The sequence below is a fragment of the Hevea brasiliensis genome, chromosome 9 (genome assembly GCF_030052815.1).
Source record: "Hevea brasiliensis isolate MT/VB/25A 57/8 chromosome 9, ASM3005281v1, whole genome shotgun sequence".
Classification (NCBI taxonomy): Eukaryota; Viridiplantae; Streptophyta; class Magnoliopsida; order Malpighiales; family Euphorbiaceae; genus Hevea; species Hevea brasiliensis.
This window is the reverse complement of record NC_079501.1, coordinates 75,180,353-75,186,935: the sequence shown is the minus strand read 5'-3', so window position 1 is coordinate 75,186,935 and position 6,583 is coordinate 75,180,353. Positions and strand designations below refer to the sequence as shown.

Sequence of the window (6,583 nt, the reverse complement as noted above, 5' to 3'; positions counted from 1 at the left end):
GTGTTTTTCATGCTTCCGTTCCTTCAACTACTTCTTTCATGTTTGGGTTAAGTCTTCTTTGGTGCTCAATAGTGGGTTTACTATTTTCTTCCATGTGTATCCTATGCATGCAAATCGAGGGGTTGATTCCTTTCAGGTCTTCTATTTTATACCCTATGGCCTTGTTATGGATCCTAAGTTCTCTTAACAATTTTTCCTCTTCTAACTTAGACAGGCTAGCATTAATTATAACAGGATATTTAGAGTTTGAGTCCAGAAATGTGTACCTTAGCGAGGACGAGAGAGGTTTAAGCTCTACCTGTTTGGCATTTTCTTAGAGGTTGATCTTGGGCTGTTCCTCCTTTAACTCCTCCATCTCGGAGGCTTTAGCTAGGGGTGGTAGGGGTAGATGAGCTGCTAACTGTTGTACACAGGCTGCTATTTCTGTGTTTTCATCATTCACTGTGTGGCTGTGCACAATACATGCTTCAAGAGGATCTTTAGGATGTGTCTTATGAAATTCCTCTTCAACTTATTTGTCAATTATGTCAACCTTGAAGCATTCATCAGGTTCAAATTTGTGTTTTATTGTGTCAAACAAGTTGAATTCCACTTCTTCTTCTCTTACCTTGAGGGTTAGTCACCCATTTTTGACGTCTATGATGGCTCCGGCGATTGCCTGAAGGAACGGAAGCGTGAAAAACACAAGTTTATACCATTGAATTCAAAAATTTTCACCTAGGGTCACATGCATCATGCAAGATTTATTTTTATCTATTTGATTTCAATGATAAACAACATATTAAAACTCTTTTAATATGTTTTTGGATATGTATTTGCCATTTAAGATTTTTAAATTAATCAGATTAATTTTAGAACCCTAGATTAAATCAAGAACGATTACACTAACCTCTTGATGTGCTGCAGCGTGTTCGCGCTTTGAGATTCGTCTTCAGGACACCAGATGTTGTCCCTCTAGCTTGTCCACACCAAGAACACCTATGGCAGCCCTTGAACAGCTTCTAAAGCCTTTTCTATTAATTAGAAATTCAAGTTCTGCCTTTTAAGAGATTAGAGATGTAAATAGGACACTAGAAACAATTTCTAGTGTTCTTAATTCAAGAGATTGATGGCTAAACTCTTTCAATTGATGAGAGATGAAGAAGAATAGCTGGAGAGGCTCAAAGAGGCGTGACAAATAAGAGGAGAGGCTGCTGGTTATTTTTTCTTTTCATAACCACACTTAAATAGCTAGGTTAACACATTAAACCCTAGCCACATGTCACCTTTTGATTAGTTCTAGGTTTAAGTGACCCAATCACATTGTGCCAAGTGTCAAACCTATATTTAATCTTGATTTTAATCATCTTACATGATTAAAAAACATTTGGCAAGCTTATATGTAATCCCATGTGTCACCATCTCATGGTGCCACGTGTCACACTGTGAAATGACCAAAATGCCCCTGTGTCTTAATTTTGAGTTCTTAACCCAAAATAATTATTTTCTTCATCTAATTAATTTATATCAAATATAAATTAATTAATTAATCTCTATTAATTAATTTCCCATCAATTAAATTCATATTTAAACACTTTAAATATAAATTTAATTTATACTACACATCCAATAATCTAGATTTGGTTTCAAGTCATGCTAGGGACTTTGCAATTTAATTGCAAACCAAACCTATTTAATTAATCAATTAAACTCTTTAATTAATTAATTAAATCATATTTAAATAGGTGATAACTTGTGTATGTGTGTGACTTACTAGGCTCATCACTAATTGGCAATGAGACATGATATCAACTCTTAATATCATCAGAACTCTTTCTTACCATAAATGATTTCTCTAAATCATTTTATGAACCTCATAGACCATGGTTAACACCTAGCATAGCATGCCATGGCCACCCAATTAGTAATAAGATTTATCTTAAATGAACCTATAATCATATGTTACCATGCACTAAAATCTCTCATTACAAAATCCCAACTCAAGCCGAGTCATGGTTTATGTCAAACTCCATTTGCTATGAATATTATGTTCTCTTTTAATTCCAGTTCTTGATTAAAAGATTTTTCTCATCGTAAAGTCTTTTACGAATAAATCTATCTGTCTGGCCAGAACTTGAAACATCAAGAACAATTAAATGAACATAGGATTTTATCTCTATTTACTTAGAGGAACAGATTCCATCTTGATCAACACCTACCTCCATATATAACTAGTAGGAGCCAACAGATGCCCATATACCCATACATAGTACAAGTATGAAAGCAGTATGAAACTCAAACTACCTATATACAAGATAACTGTGCTATCTCAGGTCTAAAGATTATATGCACTGATATGATTTATGACAAAACATTGACAAGAGTAAACTCCATGTGCTTGTCATAAGCGTCACTGGTTCGGCCTACTTATCATTTATAAGTGCCTATCATGTTTGTTATATGGCATGAGACTCACCATTCCATCTTATTTATATCTCATATAAATAACTTGGGAACAAACATGAATACAATCTTTCTGGATAAGTCATGTCCTTATTATGAAGTATCCTCGATTGTGAACCTATTTATGATACTTCGTGCTAGAAATATTGTCACTCATATTCTTAACAACTTAAGAATAATATTTCTAACAAAATATCAATGGACCTTTTCTATTACACATAAATATATTATGTAAACGGAAAAGTGGAAATGCCTTTATTAATAAAATTATGTACAAGATACATACTAAATGATATGCTCTAGGGCATATTACTAACATTGCCAAGAATGGTCTTCCCAAGATGATAGGGATCTGAACATCTTCTTCCATTTCAAGGACAACAAAGTCTACTGGAATGAAGAATTTATCCACTTTGATAGGGATGTTTTCAAATATGCCCACTGGATATTTAACATATCGATCAGCCAATTGCAATGAGATTGTCGTGGGCCTCAGTTTTCCGATCTCTAGCTTTTTGCATATTGATAGGTGCATTAAACTCACGCTTGCCCCAAGATCGCAGAGGGCCTTGTCTATTTTCTTGTTGCCAATGAGGCAGGGTATGGAGAAGCTTCCTAGATCTTTCAACTTTGGAGGCAATTTGTTTTGCAGTATAGCACTGCATTCCTCTATTAGAGCTACTGTCCCATAGTCTTCCAACTTTCTTTTCTTTGACAGAATTTCCTTAAGAAATTTGGCATAGGATGGCATCTGAGAGAGTGCTTCAGTGAAGGGGATGTTGATATAAAGTTTTTGTAAAACTTCTAAAAACTTCCTAAACTGCTTGTCCAATTTGGCTTTTTGAAATCTCTGAGGAAAAGGTAAGGGAGGCTGGTATGGCTCTGGTAACTTTTTTTCTTCTCTACTTCCTCTTCCTGATCTTTCTTGGCTTCTCCATCCTTTTTCTCTGCTTGGCTTTCAGATTTTTCTAAGGTCTCATTTGTTGGTTCTTTCTTTGATTGTACTAGAGTTCTCCCACTCTTCAATGTAACTGCCTTACAATGCTCCCTTGGGTTCATCTCCGGTTGACTAGGCAGTTTACCAGCAGCCTTACTTGAAGAACTTGCTTGCTGAACAATTTGATTCTCCAGCATCTTATTATGGGTAGCAAGTTGGTCCATTCTAGAAGTCAGCTGTTTAATCAATTCATTATGTTGTTGTTGAGCTACTAGGAACCCTTGCATCATGGATTCCATGGTCATCTTCAGTTCAGGTTGCTTAGGTTAAGGAGGCGGTGGTGGTTGTGCAAAGTTTTGGCCTCTGTTCTGAAATCCAGGGGGTGCTGGCGGTTTATACCCCTGTTGCTTGTTTATTGGCTGGTTCTGTTGATTGGACCATGAGAAATTTAGGTGGTTCCTCCATCCAAGGTTATAAGTGTTTGAATATGGATTGTTAGGCTGTCTCTGGTTGAAGTTTCCTCCATTATTCACATAGTTCATCTATTCTGTAGAGGGTTCATTAAAGCTGTTATATTCTGAATAACCTCCTTCATAGCTGTCCTCATGTTGACTATTCATCCCTACCGCATTGGCTTGCATTTTATCAAGCCTCCTTGTGAGCTGATCAAATAGAGCATTTATCATGCTTAGGGCGTCCACTTCCAGGACCCCTGCTATTCTCCTTGCATTTCCTCTTTCATTTGACCACTCATAATTATGGTATGCAACCCTCTCTAAAAGTTTAAGTGCTTGTGTCACTGTTTTCTCCATTAAGTCACCTTCTACAGCTGAATCAACTGTGCTCCTTGTAGAGGGTAGTAATCCATTATAGAAATTTTGCACTAGTAGCCAATCCTCTATGCCATGGTGTGGACATTCCCTCTGCAGGTCTTTATATCTTTCCCATGCGTCATAGAGTGATTCACCTTCCTTTTATCTAAAGGTGTTGAGCTCAAGTCTCAGTTTTGCAGTCTTTACAGGTGGAAAATACCTTGCTAGAAAAGCTTGTGAGAGGTTTTCCCAAGTGGTGAATGTTCCAGCTAGTTGAGAAAGTAACCACTTCCTTGCTCTGTCTCGAAGGGAGAATGGAAATGCTCTGAGTCTTATGTGTAACACCCCTAAGTTCGGTAGTGCGTTCTACTGCTCCAGTGACTAATGTTGTCCGGACAGCTAGGAAGCCTAGAACTACACTTCAATATGAATGAGGAGACATAAATAATGAAATACAAGAAAAGAAAATACAAGAAAAACAAAGGAAAAAATCATAGCAAAGAAATGTAACCAAGTTAAGCGAGCCGAAAAACCTAGCGATGGTGATCAGACTGGAAGTCACGGCGTGGACCGTTGACTAGCTCCTGGATCATGCGGGTAACACTGGAAAACATTTTTAGGACTTAAATAGAACCTTATTGAAGAATAAATATCATTAGAAAGATCAAAGAAAAATTAAATAATTAGTACAAAGAAAAGTGAGAAATCGAAAAAACAGACAAAACCCGGTAATACCGAAAAATCTGAATGCCACGAACAGGCATTATGGTCATTTGACACCCCGAATTGTCTTTTGACCTAAATGTCCATTAAAAATAAATAGTATTACACTTAGAAAATAAAATGAAAAATTAATTTGGTGGTACCTAAAGAAAATAGCTAAAAACATGGGTTAAATGTGGAATAAGTGAAAGTTAACTTATAATATGATTTAATTTTAGTTAGTGGACCACTATAGGATTAATTAAACATGAAATATGGCTGATGTAGGTCCACTAACCACCTGAAATCTCATCTTCCTCAAGTCCTCTCAAAATTGCCGAAATGAAGAACCTTGAAACCTCCATGGCCGTTTTTGGTTGAGCTTGATTTCCTCTCTCCATTTCAACTCCAATCCCTTAAGTAGCTTTATGAAAAATGGTCTACACATCACAAGGAAGATATTGATACCAATTTTGAGAAGTTTGGTGAAGGTTTAGCAAGTTACAATTAAAGGTAAGTTTGCATTTTTGAGAATTTCTTTGTTAAAGTTTATGTTCATGTTATGGGTGTTAGTTTGGTGAAGGAAAATTTTGAGTTTGAAGGGTTATTGTTGTTTTCATTTTGGACAGCCATGAGTCACGTTTTTGATGAGATATTTGTGCATATAATTGATGAGAAATGGTGTTGATCATGATGAATTAGTAACCTAGTGAATTATTTCATGTTTATATGGTGATTTATGCACTTGGATGGGAATTGGTAAATTGGATGGCACTTTGATGTTGAAGAATGGTTTATGCAGCTTGGGGACACTTGAGTAATGGTATATATTGAAGGAAGTGTGGGCAGAATATTGACCTAGAAGGTTGATGAGATGTATGTAGATTGATATTGTAAAGTGTATGTAAAATTTGTAATGGTTAGGTGTGTTTGTAATGGTAATTAGAAATTGTAATTATGAATGATATTTGGAGTGTTGAGGGTAATGGTAATCTGCCCAAAATAATGTTAATGTAAAGTAGATAATGCTTTTGGTAATGTACCAAACAGATTGGTAGGGTATGGAAGTAAACTTTGCAAGGTAAGTGTGTGTTTGAAGTTGGGGTGTGAAATGCATATTGAGGGCAGTGTATATTTTAGCCTATAACCTTGAATGTGTAACCTCAATTGGTATGAGACCAATTTGAGGTGAAACTAGGCACAAAATGTGCCAACTTTCATTGAGAAACCATGCCAAAATTCTGCTTGCAAGGTGACCTAAAAAAATGACCAATTCGGATTAGGTGCAATTAGGACCTGAAAAATGACCAATTGGGCAGCAGTGAGTGTTTAGGCCATAACTCACTCAAACCAGGTCCAATTGACCTGAAATTTTGACCAAGAATAGTTAAGACCCATACCTACAAGTCTTATGAAGACACCAAAGCCCAGAAATGACCATAAGCAAGTCAAACAACTTGCACAAGTTCGGGTCCAAAAACTGGCCGAACCAGAATTGACCAATTTGACCTAAAATTGACCTAAAATGGTACCATTTGACCAGCAAGAGTGTAATGACCATAACTCGGTCTACTTAACTCGGATTGACCTGAAATTTTGCACCGCGGTCCATAAGACCTAGATCTACAAGTTTGTAGTTTCGACCGAGACCCGAAAACCGAGGGAACTAGATCGTCCGGTTAGGTCAAAC

General features: G+C 36.6%; 1 non-coding gene across 1 annotated transcript; it reads left to right on the top strand.

Annotated features, from left to right (window-relative positions):
- Nucleotides 1-4,279: 4,279 nt before the first annotated feature.
- Nucleotides 4,280-4,386, top strand: LOC131183549 (small nucleolar RNA R71). The gene has a single exon (XR_009151597.1). It is a non-coding gene; the product is annotated as a small nucleolar RNA R71 (small nucleolar RNA).
- Nucleotides 4,387-6,583: the final 2,197 nt, after the last annotated feature.